Raw genomic sequence first — 6,000 nt, 5'->3', positions numbered from 1 at the left:
TGCAGGTGTCAGGAGCCATAGCCGTTACGCCCCAAGGGAAGATGAAAGGGTTCTCTAGACACCAGCTTATTCTTGAGAGGTAAGAAAAAGTCCACTTTTTCACGACTAGGCTAACACACATGGACTGTAACGTCAAGGACCCAGTCAGTGATAGTGTAGTCATTTTTTTCAGTTTATGGACTCCAAGATCCTAAATGCAGTCACTAAAGTATAGTACAAATTAACAGGCATGAACTGAACTGTAGCATCGCGTTAAAAGTCTAAATAGTGTAGTCAATTTTTTGCAATCATGTGGATTGTAAGATCCTAAATACAGCCACTAAACAGTAGAATCACCTAAATTAACAGCAATGGATTAAAACATCCCAACTGCAGGCATTAAATAGTAGTCAATTTTTGCAATCATGTGGATTGTAAGATCCTAAATACAGCCACTAAACAGTAGAATCACCTAAATTAACAGCCATGGATTAAAACATCCCAACTGCAGGCATTATAAATTATTATTATCCTAGAATTCACTTATTATCACCTTATTATTATTATTATTATTATTATTATCATAAATTATGGGAGTCAATTTTTTAATCATGTGGAAAAATATGCAGAGATCTAAATACAGCCAAAAATTCACCTAGTGCCATAACAGCAATGTATTACAGAATTCCCAACTGCAGGCATTAAAGAAGAAATTTTTGCAATAAGTAAGATGCCAACTACACCACTAAATCAGTAATCATCAAATTACAGCAAGCAATATTTAATCGACCTAACATTAACAGCCATGGATTTCGTCGTCCAAGCACTGAGGACAAATTAATGTGGATTTTGTGTGCTTTCCCTTGCAGGTGTCAGGATGATATCCTAAATACAGCCATAAACCGTTATCACCTAAATTAAGGGAAGATGAAAGGGTAAATCCAACTGCAGGCACCAGCTTCAAATTTCTGCAATCATGTGGAGTAAGTAAGCCAGAAGTCCAGTTTTTCACGACTAAATTAACACACATGGACTGTAATGTCAAGGACAACTAGTCAGGCATTAAATAGTAGTCCATTTTTTTTTTTGCAGTTATATGGACTCCAAGATCCTAAATGCAGTCACTAAAAGTAGTATCAGTACAAATTAACAGGCATGAATGAACTGAAAAACATCCCGTTAAAAGTCATTAAATAGTAGTCAATTTTTTGCAATCATGTGGATTGTAAGATCCTAAATACAGCCACTAAACAGTAGAATCACCTAAATTAACAGCCATGGATTAAAACATCCCAACTACGGGCACTAAATAATAGTAAGTTTTTTGCAATCCTGAACGTAGTCACTAAATAATAGAGACATGGACTAGAAAATCAGAACATAGTCACTGACTGCAGTTATATGGACTCCAAGATCCTAAATGCAGTCATTATATAGTATAGCCACTTTTAGGCAACTAAACTAATGTGCATGGACTATAACATCAGGATTGCAGTCACTAAATACTGTAGTATTGTCACTTTTTCTAAGTTATATAGACTCTAAGATCCTAACTGCAGTCACTAAATAGTATAGTAACTTTTCACAATCGTGTAAACTGGCATGGTCCATTACATCTCAATGCAGTCTTTAAATAGTTGTTTCATTTTTGTTAGTTAAGAGGCATGCACTAAAATCCTGACTTCACTTTCTAAATTGTAGATCCCTGTACATATTTGAAATTTATATTTTTTTCATGTTGGGACGATTAAGCACTGACAGAACCGTTAAAATTCTGGGTGAATTTGAACAAATGTCTTAGCATATTTGAAAATTAAATGCAGATGAATCTGTATTGGCACAATTTTGAATGTAAGATGTTGGACAAATATATTTGAAATGAAAATAAAAAAGACAAACGGATAACTTGTGAGATTTTCACTTAGTCATCAAATGTCATATAAATATTTCTACATTATGCATCTGTGAAATTTTATATAATACCCAAATAAATAGGCTAAAACTGAGTGAATTATACCTTTTGAAAAAGAGCATTATACAAAAACAACTTTATTACTTCACACTCATATCTTCTAGAAACTGGAGAGAATGTAATTACCATTCATCTTTGTATTTAAGGAGTAAAAGCACGCAAGCAACCAAAGCAATTGCTCTGCTATCAGTCTCAAACAGTAACTGAAAAGTCATGCATGCTCTGCAGACTTGCATGTAATTCTGAATTGGCAAAGGACAGTGACCATCCTGGCATACTGGATGTGCTAGGGTCAACATAGCCCTGTTAGTTTTACAAGGACTTCACAGTCTGGTGGTCCCAAGTTCAAGACCTCGCTCATAGCTTGACACTGTAGATTTCACTGTCAACATGACTTTACCAGCCAATGTAAACTGGCCCATAGGTATACCTGCTTAGTCAACAGCAGCCTTTGCCTGGTTGTTGCTGGTCCTAATTTGGAAAGAAACAGGACTGGGGCGCTGGTCATATCTGTAAATGTTTGGTCTCCAGCATCTGCCTGGTTCTTCTCGTCATACCTTTTAAAGAAAGGGGACTTGGGTGCTATTCGTATTTGTTAATGGTCTCTAGGACATTGTGCACCTTTGCAATGACCCGTTTCTTGCTTCTGCTGCCCATGAAAAACTTTTAACCTCATGGTGGAGCCGACTTGGTAATTTCCAACATTTTTGGGTTTTGACCAATCAGCACATCCCATGGAATTTGCCAAGCCTTGATTTTAACTTTTATGCCAGGGAAGATTTTCTCAAAACGTGATGGAACTGCTAATTCAGAACTAACTTATCCTGCAATTTGTTGCCATTCTTCCTCTCAAACTGAATTGTCAGCCATATCATCTTGTTTCACAACAGCTTGTGTTAGCATCCAACATAAATCAACTTTCCTACCATAACTGCATAACCAGCAAAGTGCAAAGATGTATTGCGAAAAGGTGTTGGGAGGGAAGGGGGTAAAGCAAAACGATATAGAGAACTCCACAGGGCTAACAAAAATGTCCACTCCAAGACTTCCATTATCTGTGGAAATTTGGTCTCTGGGAATCACTAAGAAATTAACAAGTCTCTGACATGATGGGTTATGATAGATGTACTGACATGATGAGAATGAGGAGCATATTGCATAAACAGCCACTGAGATGTAAGGCAGGAATTTCAGCTCACAGATGCAATACCAGGAGTACATTTGTAGCCATTAATATATATATATATATATATATATATATATATATATATATATATATATATATATATATATATATATATATATATATATATATATATATGTATATATAAGTATGTATAATATATACATATATATATATATATATAATGTATGCATATGTATCTAATATAATTCATAATTTATAGAATATATATTATATATATATTATAACATTGGCTATATATCATATTTGAAATATATGACTATATATTTATATATATATATATAAATCTGGCATACTAATTCAAGAGGAATGATACCTTACAATATCCCCTTATTAAATTTTTTATTTTATATATATGGACTTTATGCTGTTATGGATATAGTTAATCCTTTAATTTCACAGGGGCTATATGTAATATATATATACATTTATAAATATATATATATATTATATATATATATATGTATATATATATATATTATATATATATATATATATATATATATATATATATATATATATATATATATATATATATATATATATATCAGGGGAAGAGGCTGCAGCAACACTCAGCAGATTAATTCAAGTGGAAGGACCTTCGAACCATCCACCAACGGACTCCTGACCCAAGCAAAATTATCTTGACCTGTCCCACCTGAAAGAAATCTGGGTTCTGTTTGTATGGAAGCCAGGTAGGGGTGGGATGGCGCCTTGGAGCTACTGCGGTGGGGGTGGGGAAGGAGGTATAAGGACTCTATACTGATTTAAATACATAAATATATATATATATAATAATATATATATATATATATAATATATATATATATATATATATATATATATATATATATATATAGCCATCGTATATATAATAGATATATACAGGCTAACAAGCGGGTGCAGCTAGGAGCCGAAGGAACACTGCCAACACCCTTTGGTAATAATGCCTACGTTGCACCACGAGAGGTGCACTGCCGGCGCTATTCCCGCCCCCCACCTTCCACGGGATTATGATTTGCCTCGCCAATGGCTTCCCCAACAACGTATTCAGGGGAGAGAGGCTGCAGAAGACACTCTCAGCAGATTATAAACCTCCAGAGTGGAAGGGTCGCGAGGAACCTTGATCCTTACGGACTCGTGACCCAGGGAAGGTATCTTGACCTGACCTCCCACCACGAAAGAAATCTCTCTCTCTTTCTTTGGAACCAGGTAGGTGTGGGATGGCGCCTTTGAGGGATTGGGGGTGGAAGGAGGAAGAAGGACTCTTATTGACTTTAAATTACCGTAAATGACCCGACTGATGATAAAAATAACAAGTAAAAATGCACCGAAGTTTCTCCGGCGCAAAAAAGTTTTCTGTACAGCCGCTAAAAAGTATAATTAATGGCCACCGAAAATAGATCTATCTTTCGTTGGTCTCGTTATAATGGAACGGAAAATAATGCTGTAAAATCTAAAACGGCCCATTAAAAATTGGTCCATTATGGAATGTAGAATTATAAGAAGAAAAAGTGGGAACAGAAAAAGTCAGTTAGGAAAAAAATTGTTTTCTAGATTAAAAATAAAAAACTGGGAACAGAAAAATTATTTTCAGATTAATGGGAACAAAAAGTTTGTGGACAGAATAAGTCCAGAAAAAGTGCCACAGAAAAATTTGGGCCTAGAAAAAGTGGGGAGTTTTTTTGAAAACAGGAAAAGTGTGGACAGAATATCTATTGGGAACAGAAAAAGTTTACCGAAAAGTTATAATATTATATATTATATAAAAATATAATATGATAAAAATTTGGACAGAATCCATATATAATATTGTCCATTATAGATTGTAGACTTATAAGAAAAATATATCATATATCGTTATAAATAGGGACACTATATAAATTAATATTTTTGTTTACTTCTTATGTATTCCTTTTTAGTAGTGGGAACAAAAAATTTCAGAATCCATATTTGGTTGCAACTTTACAGAATATATTTTTTTATAGGTATATTATATATATATATTAAAAAGTGCATACATATAAAATACTGCAAATATATGAAAAATATATACAGTTAAATATATATATATAATATATATATATATATACATACATATATATATATAATTATATATATCATATATATATAATATGGACATAAATATATATATATAGAAAAATATATATAGAATAAATATATACAGAATAAAGTGGACAGAATATCCATTTAATATCCATATAATTACATTTATATATATAGTAATATATTTTCATATATATATATAATATATATATTTATATATAATATTTATATATATATATATATATAACATATATATATATATCTATATATATTATATATATATATATATATATATATATATATATATATATATATATATATATATATATATATATATATATATATATATATATATATATTATTCATTTTACTTTTCCATATTTCATGGCTACAGTATTGCACAACAGTTCCAAGTATTGTGGGTGAAACTATAAGAAATATTTATTTCTTGGATTTCAAATGTTTCCGATACAAAATTAAAATGCACTGTCAGGTGGCAATACTGAATATATCTTATCACGTTGCGAAGTTAAAAAATATAGATAAAAGTAATTTATATCATTGTTACTACAATGACCTCATTCATGTGGTGCACTGTAGGCATTACTTGAGGTTCCTCGGCCCCTAACTGCGACCCCTTTCATTCCTTTTACTGTACCTCCGTTCATATTCTCTTTCTTTGTTCTTCTTTCCACCCTCTCCTCAACAGTTGATTCATAGTGCAACTGCAAAAGGTTTTCCTCCTGTTGCACCTTTCAATAAGCCTTCTTTACTCTCA

The 6,000-nt window shown here is 32.4% G+C and overlaps 1 protein-coding gene across 1 annotated transcript in view; it reads left to right on the top strand.

Annotated features, from left to right (window-relative positions):
- Nucleotides 1–6,000, top strand: part of LOC136846378 (uncharacterized) — a 44,833-nt gene that overhangs the window by 17,761 nt on the left and 21,072 nt on the right. The window contains exon 3 of the mRNA XM_067117176.1: nucleotides 6–79. The gene's annotated coding sequence lies outside the window, so the exon portion shown is untranslated. The remainder of the gene's footprint in view (nucleotides 1–5; nucleotides 80–6,000) is intronic.

Source organism: Macrobrachium rosenbergii, chromosome 15, assembly GCF_040412425.1.
Source record: "Macrobrachium rosenbergii isolate ZJJX-2024 chromosome 15, ASM4041242v1, whole genome shotgun sequence".
NCBI lineage: Eukaryota > Metazoa > Arthropoda > Malacostraca > Decapoda > Palaemonidae > Macrobrachium > Macrobrachium rosenbergii.
The sequence above is the reverse complement of the archived record's forward strand: the minus strand, read 5'-3'. Positions and strand labels throughout refer to the sequence as shown.